At 28.5% G+C, this 12,258-nt stretch overlaps 1 protein-coding gene across 1 annotated transcript in view; it reads right to left on the bottom strand.

Moving 5' to 3' along the window:
* LOC103574180 (lachesin) overlaps positions 1-9,790 on the bottom strand; it is a 201,721-nt gene extending 191,931 nt beyond the window's left edge. The window contains exon 1 of the mRNA XM_014439900.2: positions 9,754-9,790. The gene's annotated coding sequence lies outside the window, so the exon portion shown is untranslated. The remainder of the gene's footprint in view (positions 1-9,753) is intronic.
* Positions 9,791-12,258: the final 2,468 nt, after the last annotated feature.

Raw genomic sequence — 12,258 nt, 5'->3', positions numbered from 1 at the left:
ATATGACATTTGATTCGAATAATTTTATAATTTCACTAAAATATATCATTTATTTGTGGTAAGTAAATGATATATTTTTGGTAAAGATATTAAATTCGTGACAAATAACAGTGAATTTTCGGATACTTAAGATACATTTGAAGCACGTGGCCCAACTAACATATATTTGCAGCAATTGGATCATTTCTTTACCACAAATAAATCACTTATTTTACGCAGTTAAATTCCTCAAATATATGTTATATCTTTCTCACAATTAAATATTTATTTGGCCATATCCAAAAATCTTTGGCTCAAACAAATCTTTTTTTCAGTGTAAAGATATGATTTTTTTTTTTCAATTATCATAGTAAAATTTTTGTTTCCTCTTAAAAATTTATATAAAATGAAGTCAGTTGTAAAAAAAAAATATTCTTGACGTGAAAAAAAAATTTATTCCTAATAATTTTTAAAAAATTTGAATTTTGATTTTTTTTTATAAATCTGATAAGAAAAAAAATTATAACACGGCCTGCATAATTATCTATTTAAACTACAAAACTAAAAAATTTACGCCCGTTTGTTTTTTTAACATAAATATTAAATCTGTTTAAAATTCTATTAGTTTTATCGAGTTAAACTCCAATAAAAAAAACTATTTAAAATGAAAAACATTTTCATTATTTATTTTATAATGCAAATAAACGATAGTAATATGTATGTATATATATATATATTTTTACACATGACGTATATATTTGCCTAGAAACAACCGTATACACTCAAACAATATTTATATTTTTTGTTTTTATTATTTTAGTCACACACATTAAATACAAACCTATTCACAGATAGCTCGTGCACTGATCCTCTTTTCACACCCTATGTTTTCTTTTCATCCCCCTGGGATTAAAAGGAGAAAGAACTGAAGGAAAAAAAAAAAATAGTAAAAAAATGAGAGAGCAAGATAGTGTACCAAGAGAAACTCTGGTGATGCAGGGTGACCGTTTCATTACTCATCTCGCACGCGTCGCCATCCATACTACACTCACATATATATACATATATATATATATATATATATATACCTCATCCCTCAGCTCAGTACAACCCCAGTACCTTCAATCTCTCTATACTTGCCGGCAGTCCGCATTTCCCTTTCTCTCTATCTTTATCTACACACTCACACTCTCATACTACTGATACCAACTCTCATTTTTTACGCCTCAGGATATTGTAATGTTACAAACAACAATATGCATCTCTACCGTATAATAGTAATGCGCCTCCTCTGTCTCAGTCACAAGAACATAAACAACCCGTAAAAAAAAATAAAAAAAAAAAAACAATTTTAAACAAACATATAAATCTACTTTTTGTTAAAACTTAATATTGTTATATATAATAACAAAGTTAGTTGGTTAACATAGTTATTACTTGTAATAAAAATAACTAATCAGTAATCATAATGGTTACTCATCGTCCATCACGCGATTATTCCACGTGGTTTTATCAAGTTTTAAGTTAAAGAAGAACAGAATAAGAAAATGAACAGAAAGAGTACTTATGCCATTACCATTACCATTACTATTATTATCATTATTATATAGATATTACTCTACTCTTTCGTCGCAAAATGATGAGCAAATCCATTAAACTTTCTTTAATAAGATTTCCTACCCCTATTATATATATAAAAGTTACGATGAGAAAACGTTACATTGGACTTTCCAATCCTATCGTCATTCATACTTTTCCAATATTGTAATTTAAAAATATAATAATATTATTATTATTATTAACCGATACTTAAATAATAAACCAATCAGTTAAATAATAAACCAATTAATCAATCAATTAAAATTAATAACAATTAGTAGGTTAATATATTCTAGTCTGGCGATGACACAACTTGTCCAAATGTTATTTATTTATTGAGTATTATTATAACTGTCAGTAAATATTTATTGAAAAGTATCGACCAGTAATTAGCAAAGCATTGTTTAATTTATTATTTATAATGAATGCTAAAAAGAGGTGTTAAATTACACTGTAAAAAAGCGCTGGTAAAAATGGATTCAATTTAGCACCACGTGGTGTTAAAATATCGGTATTAAATCGGTGTAATAATAAAAATTTCACACTGAAAAAAATAATTAGTAGCAGCTACCTATTGGGAATTAATAGTCACTACTGATTATTTTTATGTAGCCGCTACCGATTATTTCAGTACCAGTTACGGAAATAATTGGTAGCTGCTACCGATTAATTTTCGGTAACAGCTACCGATTAATTTTCGATAACAGCTACCGGAAAAAATCAGTAGCTGCCATTGAAAATTAGGTAACAGCTACCGAAAAAAATCGGTAGCTGCTATCGAAAATTAGGTAACCGGTACTGAAATAATCGGTAGTAGCTACTGATTGCCAATAGGTAGCTGCTACCGATTATTTTTTTCAGTGTAAGTATAGAAATTAGAAAAAAAATATACAAGACATATAAAAAAATATAAAAATTTAATGAATGTTATAGGGAGGAAATTTTAATTTTACGATGTACTTATTTATGTTATATGTAGTTTATTTAAAAAGTACAAAACTTGACTCCCGTCATCTCAATAACCAATAATTTAATTAATTAATAAAAACACTGTTTAACTCTAAAGTGATCCAGTGAGTAAAAATATTTACGAAGTAAAATATTTTCAACACCGAAAAAAATTGTAACATCTGTAAAAAATATTTACACCGGCGGTGGTGTTGAAATTTAACACCTGCACTCTCTGAACTAACCCCAGTTTTTTTTTAGTGTAGGATTAAAAAATAAAATATCTGGTTAAAAATACTGCAGTTGATGTAAATATGTAAATGAGTGGATTGGAATGTTCAAAATTCAGAGATTCGTATGAAACATTGTTGAGATATGGAAGCAACAGTGTATACATAAATATACTGGAGAGAATGCAGAATAATGGTAGAGGGAGGAGAGAAGAGAGAAGTGGAGAAACAGGAAGAGATTTCGCAGCGAGAGTGTCCAACGACAAAAACAATGGGAATATAACTCGGAGAATGGCAGTACGTTGAATTTACGGTGGAAGCAAAACACTCGCGGCTGATTCTGACACATCTACTGGTTATGGTGGATTGCGGGGAGATGATGAGCGGAAACGATGCGACAAGGATCCTGAAGGGAGAGAGTGCAAGAGAAAAGCATATGCCAGAGGGTGGCAAATCTAGACGGTTACTTAGTGTAGCGGCATACACCAACAAGAGTAAGAGATACTGGAAAACAGTATTATGTATATATATATATATAATAGCGAGCTCTCAACAACGAAACCGGGCATTTTACAACCGCAAAAGTCTCACTATTTCTACCTTCTTCTTTACTTCCGCTGTGCTCTCACCGTCGTATCGCGTCATAAGCCTCCTGCGGTTCGTTGCGGTTGACAGAAACAGATACAACTCAGACAAGTGTATATTTGTTTCGTTACATTCATACATATATGTAAACACATATATGTATCACTTGCATTACAAAGCACAATTCATAAGTTTACATCTGTCAATTGCACTCGTTTTAAAACTTTTTATTATTTTTTAACTTAAATTATACGACCAACTTTAATACATTTTATAACAAACAGTTTCACTGTTTAAAACTAAATTAAAAAAGTAATTTAATATTCATTATTATTTTTTATTATTTTTTAAAAGCAAAAAAAAAAAAATATTTTTACTAATAATTTAATAAAATTGAATGGTTTAATTGAATGTATGTTTTTAAAATAATAAAAATTCCTTTGTAATAGCAGTATTGTTTAAAAATAACAGCAGACTTTTGTTGAAAATATATAATAAATGCCAGCAATTTAATACGAATTTATAAATCGCAAATTGAGTGACGTTTTGTCGCACGCGACATACAACTATAATCACTTGTTCTCTTTCGTCTCCACTACCCTTGCATGTACTTTTTTTTTCTTCGTATTCGTACATAACTACACGCGATAGAACATTGGCACATTTTTCCAGTCGACAATTCAAATGCACGGTTATAATACGTATTTTATACATAAACATATATATATATATATATATATAGTAGAACAGTATCCCCTTTCCCCTATCATCCAGTTTCCTGCGCTATCGAGTAAGCAAAAGGGCGACGGGATAAGGGATAAGATAAAGCGCGTGAATTACCCGCTTCGTTAGAGAAGGGAAAAGAGATCCCCGCGGTAGTGGCAGAGGCAACGTGTAAAATGCTCGGGGATTTGACAACCCAGAGAATGAGGAAAAAAAGAAATAAAACAAAAGGACGATGGTGTATAATGCTTTACTGCTAACTATATTGTATATATGTATATTAGATGTGTAAGGGGAGAAATCAAGGAATAAATGCTTACGAGGAAAAATGTCGAGACTCTCTGGTATTCCTGCTTCCACATACCGCAATCACTACCTTGATTTACTCGTCTACATCATGATAAATAAAATTTACTTTAAATAATTATAAATACTTTCGTCACACTGTAAAAAATTGGGAGTGAATTCGGAGTAATTACGGACTTTATTTAAATCTGAATTCACTGCGCCACTCCGGGGTTTAAGAAAAAAATCAATCCGCATCCGGAGTAGGGGAGTGGGGCACGATGGCCCCTCTAAAAAATTTAGTAAAAACTTTTTTTTTCATTTTTAGTCGAATCATGATATCTCTTATGTTTTTCAAAAATATTTAGGCTGATCTACAATATCTGGGGCATAATGGACCACCTGAAAAAAAACTCGTTACAGAAAAATTATTTTTTTTTTCTAAACTAAAATGATTTTGAAAAATTTATTGATTAAAGCTCTTTTAGGCCAATAGATTATACTGTGGTTAAAATAAAAAAATAAAAATTGCAATAAAACTGGTAATATCAGCTAAATAAAACTTTTTTTTAATAAATTTGAAGTCCATGGGATTATAAAAGCACTGAAATAGTATATTTGTGTTTAAAAGCTTTTTTTTTTCAATAAAAAAAAAAAAAAAAAATTACAAGCTTTTTTAGGAGGGGGACCGTCGTGCCTCGAAAAAAAAAAAGTTTTTTTTGAGTTTTGGTAAAATCTTAATGGATTTGTTTAAGATAGATCCATATTAGGTTGACCTATAGATTAAAAGCCATAAAAAATAATTACTGGCTTAAGGGGACCGTGGTGCCCCACCCTCCCTTAAATAGGGAGTTAGTCTTTTCAGCGGAGTAATTTCGGAAGTGATCTGGATTTTAAATAAATTCGTCCGCATCCATTACAATTCGGAGTTTTCGAATTAAAATAAACTTCCCTTCGAAGTAAATTTCACTCCGAGGGGATTAAATAAATAAACACTCATTCGCTCCGCATTTCGCAAATTTTTTTACAGTGTAATTAAATTAATTGAATAAATATTTAATGTTTAAAATATTTATAGAAAATATTTTTTAATCAATACTTGTATAGTTGGAAAAAAATAAAAAATCTCGAAAGAAAAAGTCGAAAAGTTTGTACGGAAATGGTCATTGGTAACATAAGGAAAAGTTTTTTGACCGTGTGAACTCGGGTGGATATGTTATAAATAAGAAAAGAGAATTTTCTTTAGTATTGAACATGTATGGATTGTTTCTCCATCAGAGGAATCGATTATAGTCAATTTATCTAAAAGTTTTACTAACTGGCAATAGTTATACAGGGCGAAGGAAGTAAGTAAAGCTCGTTAAATAATTCAATAATATTCTAGATGCCAAACTTTAAGTTACCAAGTATATTTCAAATAGATGTCCAACGTCTTTATCATCTGTGTTCTTTATTTATTTTTATATTTATTTTATTTAGCTTTACTTTATTTTAGTTTGTGTTTTTTTAATTCGTTTTTTTTTTTACCAGTCTTCGACTGCTATTTTTTCTCTTTGGTGCCAAGCGAACGAGATACTCTCAGTACTTGAGTGATGTCTTATGTCTTTTTGTCTCTTTACCCCTAAACTCCAGTCGAGAGTTACGCAAACTTCTTCCAACTTCAATTTACTCTCTTACTAACATTTCACATTGCTAACAGACTGCCATCCCCTGTGCTTCTACTGTCTACTGCTCATTCTATTGCTCTAGTATAGTATTATATATAGATGACGACTCACCGCAATAATAATAGGAATCCTAATTTCATTATTAATCAACTAATTTTTTTTTCTTTGCAACTATGACAATTTGGTTCATATACTGCTTAATTACTTTGTTAGTATACTCAATCTATTGAATCATTACGTAATAGTTTTTCTGTTTTTTTTCTTTGATTCAAAAATACCCGGTAAAAATTATTTGAAATTCATAAACTGTAATTTTGATTTAAATTATCGTATTGAAAATAAAAAAATCATTTTTAAATTTACAATGCAAACTTATTTGAATTTTAATAAATAACGAGAATAATTATGTTGATTATTTTTTCAAAAACGGAATTCAAAAAAATTTAGTACACTGTAAAAAATTTACGGAATGCATGCGAATTAAATCTTGAGTGAATTCGGAGTAGGATAGGCGATATTGAAAAAAAAAACATCGATTTCGTAACATCGATAATTTTAGTTTTTTATTATCGAATATCGATACATCGAGTCCAAAAAATATCGATAGAAAACATCGATACTTTAGAAAAAAAACATCGATAGTTGAAATATCGATAAATATCACCCATCCCTAATTCATAGAAGATGACTATTTATTTACTTAATCCTCTCGATTAATTTAAAATTAAACTCTAGGTCGACGTGAAATTAACTCCTTAAGGGATTTTATTTAAATAAAGAAACCCCGAATGGGAGTGAATGCCAATTTAAATAAAATTCAGATCAATTCGAAATCACTCCGCTGGAAAAACCAACTCCTTATTTACTCCGTATGCAGATTGATTTTTTTCTAAAACTCCGGAACTCCAAAAAAAAATCCATAATTACTCCAAATTCTCTCCTGCTTTTTTACAGTCTAATAACTTTAACTATTTTTTTTTTTTTTTTTTTTTTTTTTTTTTTTTTACGAAATTTCTGTAAAAAAAGATTTTGTTTGGGTTCATTTTGATAATTTTCTTTAGAAACCGTATAATTAAACTTGAAATTTCTTTCTTTTTACTTTTTTTTGCATCAATTACCTTTGATTTAATTAAATGATAATATAAAAGAAAACTTCCACCAAATACTTCAATTAACTGAAATTAAATAGAAATTCAAAGCTTACTGTCTCTTTATTTTGTACCAAAAACTTTGAAATTTTGAATCTTACTAATTTAACTTAGAAATTTTTTTTTAAAACTAAAAGAAAAAAGATTACTTTTAGTTTCTTTACTTGTTAATTTGTAAAGAAAATTTTTTTAGAATAAACAGATTCGAAACAAATATTTTTCTTAATTTATAGAATGGTTTGAACTAAAGCTACTACATGATAAATTTTAATTATTTATCTACGATATTTATTTTTAAATATTTCAAATAAATAAAATAAATAAAAGAAATTTGTCTGCTGATATTAATAACGGAAATATTAATTAAATATAACTTTGTAGCAACGTATAGAAAATCCTCTCGACAGTACAACCTTCAATTAAATTGACAATTGGAACTTCGTAACTATACTAACATAAACCTAACCAGCAACAAACAGCAACCAGGCTGTTTATTACTTCGCATCTCGTTCACCCAGGGAAACATCGTTACGACGTGCAACGTGCAAGGAAACTGACATAAACTGTTGGCAAAGTATAAAGTGTTGGTAATTGACTTTTTAACTTGGCCGGTTTATATAAAGAAAATAATAATAAAAATGAAAATGAAAATAAAATATAAAAACATGACACGATATATGTAGTAAAAATGAAGAAGATAAAGTAAAGAATGGACTTTTCATATCTAATGTCCTCGCGCGAAAATCCGTTTTAAGGTGTAAAAAATTTATGTTTCGATATATAAGATATAAAATAAAATATATATATAGTGATACATGCGGGTATGTAGAATGATATAAAAAATAATACATTCAGTACTGTGCATTAATATTTTTGTCGAGTGTACACGTTAGATATTTTCTTAGTATAAAACAGTTGTCGATCATAGAGTAGTTGAGAATCTTGCTGTAAACGATCGAGGTCAAAAATTTTGTAATTTAAAGCACGTAGTCAAGTTTTCTCTAGTCGAGACACCTGAGGTACACCCTAAAACGTGTCCAGAGTTTTAGAATCATACTTTTATAGTCATTTTTATCATACGCTATTTTCATATTTACCCTAATCACCGCAATACGTTAAACATCTAATTAATGACTATTTGTTATCTAGTTAACGTCTTTCTGAGTAATTTATATTTAATTATCAATTAACGAATTTTTATAATTTCAGAAAAATAAGCGTCTTACTATTTGATCTGCGAACAATGAGATTATATTTGTTTGTAACTGCCGGTTAAGATGAAAATTTTATGAAGAATTTTTAAAAGACCTATTTGAATCCATTTATAAACAAATTTTGAAATAATTATAGAATAGAATTTAAAAAATTTTTTTTAATGGTTTGTTGATGTTTACTGTTTTTCGAGAGCTAATAAAAATTTCATTTAAACGAATTAGTTTATGTTTTATCGAAAAATAGAACTAGCGCCACTTGCTAGTATCAGCGAAATTTATCTTAAAATTACCATCGATAATATCGAAACTTTTATTACCAAGAGTGGGGCTGATAACAGCCCTGATAGCAAAGTTGGCATTTCCATAAGTTGATGACAATTTTCTAAGAAAGTTGTTAACAACTTGTCATTAAGTTGGTGTCAATTAGTTGCGGTTAAGTTGACGACAACTTATCAAGAACTTTCACTTTCTGTAACTATTGACTATAATTTGTTATCAACGTTTTGAGAAAATTGATGGCAACTTTCCATCAACTAATGGAATACCAGCTTTTGCCACCAACTTTTTCACAAAGTTGTCCAATTGTCGTAAACTTATGGAGATGCAAAAGTTGACATTCTATTAGTTGACCAAAGGTTGATTTCAATTTCCCCAGGAAGTTGACATCAGGTTGCAGCAGCATATTGTTGCCAACCTTTTGAGAAAGTCGGCAACAACTTGTAGCCAACAGTTACAAAGGCTGAAGTTATCGTCAATTTGATTACAACTAATTGACATCAGCTTTCTGACCAGAAAATCTTGCTATCAAGGTAATTTACCATCAATAAAAACTGATGAATAAGTTTTGAGATGGAACGGAAGGCAGCAGTGTAAGAGGTTTATTGGAATATACACTTCGATATTCAAATTAAAATTGACAGCAATGAATGTGCACTCCCTGACTGTAGTTTTTGATCAAGGCAACTACCAAACAATTTTCATCTACTAATTCAAGTCCCAGAAAATAAAAAGTTGCAACTTGACTTGGAATATTGATGATTTCTAGGAAAATTTAGTCCAAGATCTCAGAAACTAAGCGATCAATTCACTACCTAATGATAACAATTATCAAATTAGAGTGCCAGGATGCTAGGCATTCTAAATTTCTTAAATAAATTAAATATGCCCGTATTTAGTTGTATTTTTGGACTATACTAACTGGACATATTCATTTTTAGAACAAAACTTATCCTGATAAATTTTAGCTCATTAATACTTATTATTCAAAATAAATTATTCATAATTTCAAAATAATTCCGAAATTTCTTTTGAATTCTCATCCCATCAGTAACCAAAGATTTTTTTCAAGAAATAATTTGATTTAAAAATTACTTACCAAGTCTCAGTAGAGTCTTGAATCCAGGAGTCGACTGCCAGCTGAAAATACAAAATATATCATTGCAATAAATCAAATAAATAAAAATGATTTTTTAAAATAATTATATTTACCTCAGATTATTGTTTAACTGAAAGTATCATTGCAAAAATTTATTTGCTTTCTTACAAACTCGATCATCAGAAATCACAACACTAACACTCACTTCACAACACCATCACTCACTTCACAACACCATTACTTACTTATAAATGTAAATGTAGCAGACATATGACAATTTTTAAATTACATATAAAAAAATTAAATAATTAAAATAATAAAATTAAAAAAAAATACATGTACTGAATTTTGAATTTTCTAAATATGCATTTTTTTTTTTATTTTATGATCATTTCAAAAGTTTTAAAAATTGTTAGATGCCCGCTAACTTTATCATCATCACTTACTTCTCAACACCAATACTCACTTCACTTCACTCAAACTCAAAATACACTTCCACTAATTTAATAAAACTTCCGAAATCACTGATTAAACATATAAATACAAATATACTAATAATTATTAGTTTAAATGACTATTCAACAGAAAATTTTTAAATGAGAGTAAAAATGTTTCACCAACGACTATATATTTAACAGAAAACGGCGCGAGCAAGCTAACAATTAACAACTGACTACTGACTGCTTCCCTATCTGCGTTGTACAACACGACCGTAGTTACTGCGCATGCGCCTTTATTTAAAACTGACGAATCCCGTTCGAGTAGACTAACATCAGAGAGCTTGCAGTCACAACTTCCAGAACACTTTTTACACAAGTAAAATTATGCACAAATATTTTTAACTCAATTTTCAAAAAATATAAATATAAATAACCGAATATACAATATATGAGTTCATATACATCAGTCATGTAACTTTAATAAGAATAAATTTTTCTTTGTAAATTTTATTATTGTCATGAAAATGGCCCCTTAATTAAACGGATTATTTTCTGATGATAATAATAAATTTTGATAGAAAAATTTATTAAAATACTAAAAATATATGATTGTTGCATTGATATATTTTATAAAATCAGTTAATTATGTGTATAAGTAATTTTAATTGTGTAAAAAGTGGTCGGAGAGTTTTTTAGCAAGCTACTGCTAGACGACGCGACTGAGTACTGACTGCTGCGCAATGCGCAAGCGTCGTAGTTAAAAAACAGACGCTAGCGGCTGGCGTCTACTAGTGAGAAATTCGAGAACTAAATGAGCTCCTCATGAGTGTGAATGTAGCAGGTATGAGACATAAGTAAATAAATTAGAAATAATAATAATTATTAAACTATTAAATTACAAATAAACTAATTAAAAAATTCAAAATCTAAAAATAAAAAATGCATATAGTGATTTTCAAATGTAAATAAGTATTCTTTGAATTTTATTCGATTTAAATTAAATTCACTTATTTCAAAATTTAAAAAAATGACAATTGTCAGCTACGTTCACACTGATGAGCTCCTCGCTCGGGTTATTCGTGTAATTACTGCAGTGTTCGATACAGTTTGATGTAAAGTTTAACAAAAGAGTAAACGCGCGGACTTCAGCTCGGCTCAATAAAATTGTAATTTTTTATAGTAATTGATTGTGATTAAATAATTTATAAAAAAAAAACTTTAAATAATAAACACTAGGTTAGAATAAAGTGAAGTGAGTGTTTGTGGTTATTGTTGCTGATGGCTGGGGTAATTTTATCAAATCTGAGTGTTAATGTAGCAAACATGAAACTATTTATAAATTTAAAAAAATAAATAAATTAATATTAAAATAATTAAATTCAAAAAAGTTCGTGTACGGTTTTGGCATTTATCTAAATACACATTTTTTAATTTTTAATTGTGTAAATTTTACTCTGCTTAAATTTTATTAATTTATTCTAAAATTTAAAAAAATGCAAATTGTCAGCCTACATTCACACTCATTTAAATTTGCTGATTCCCAGTCATTCTATCAATGTTTTAAGCAGAACATATATTAGCTGTGGTAAATATACTTGATATATTTATTAGTAGACATAATTATTGAGTTCATATTAATATTATAATTGTTATATTTATTTTTTTTAGAAGAAACTCATGAAGGACGAGGAATTTATTGGCTCCTGGTGATGTGGTGATAGGGTAAGTCGCATGACAGTTTGTTTTAAATTAATTTTTAATATTTAAATTGAAAAATTTATTGAAATTTAAACTTGAGGATTATTATATTTTTTTATTTATTATGTACTGTTAAATTTGTTTTTTTACCAAAAAATTTAATGTTTTGACGACTAATACTCTAAAAAAAATTCTTTTAAATACCTACTGCTCTCAGAATTGACTTATTTTATAGAAATAATTATCAATTACTTTTGTTCGTTATCATAGACTTTGATATCAGAATTTACTTTTTAAAATTTTTAAAATTAATCATTTGGCGCATGCGCGTTATCATTTTAATTGAAGTGTTCAACAATAACAAACT

This window comes from Microplitis demolitor, chromosome 7, assembly GCF_026212275.2.
Source record: "Microplitis demolitor isolate Queensland-Clemson2020A chromosome 7, iyMicDemo2.1a, whole genome shotgun sequence".
NCBI lineage: Eukaryota > Metazoa > Arthropoda > Insecta > Hymenoptera > Braconidae > Microplitis > Microplitis demolitor.
The sequence above is the reverse complement of the archived record's forward strand: the minus strand, read 5'-3'. Positions and strand labels throughout refer to the sequence as shown.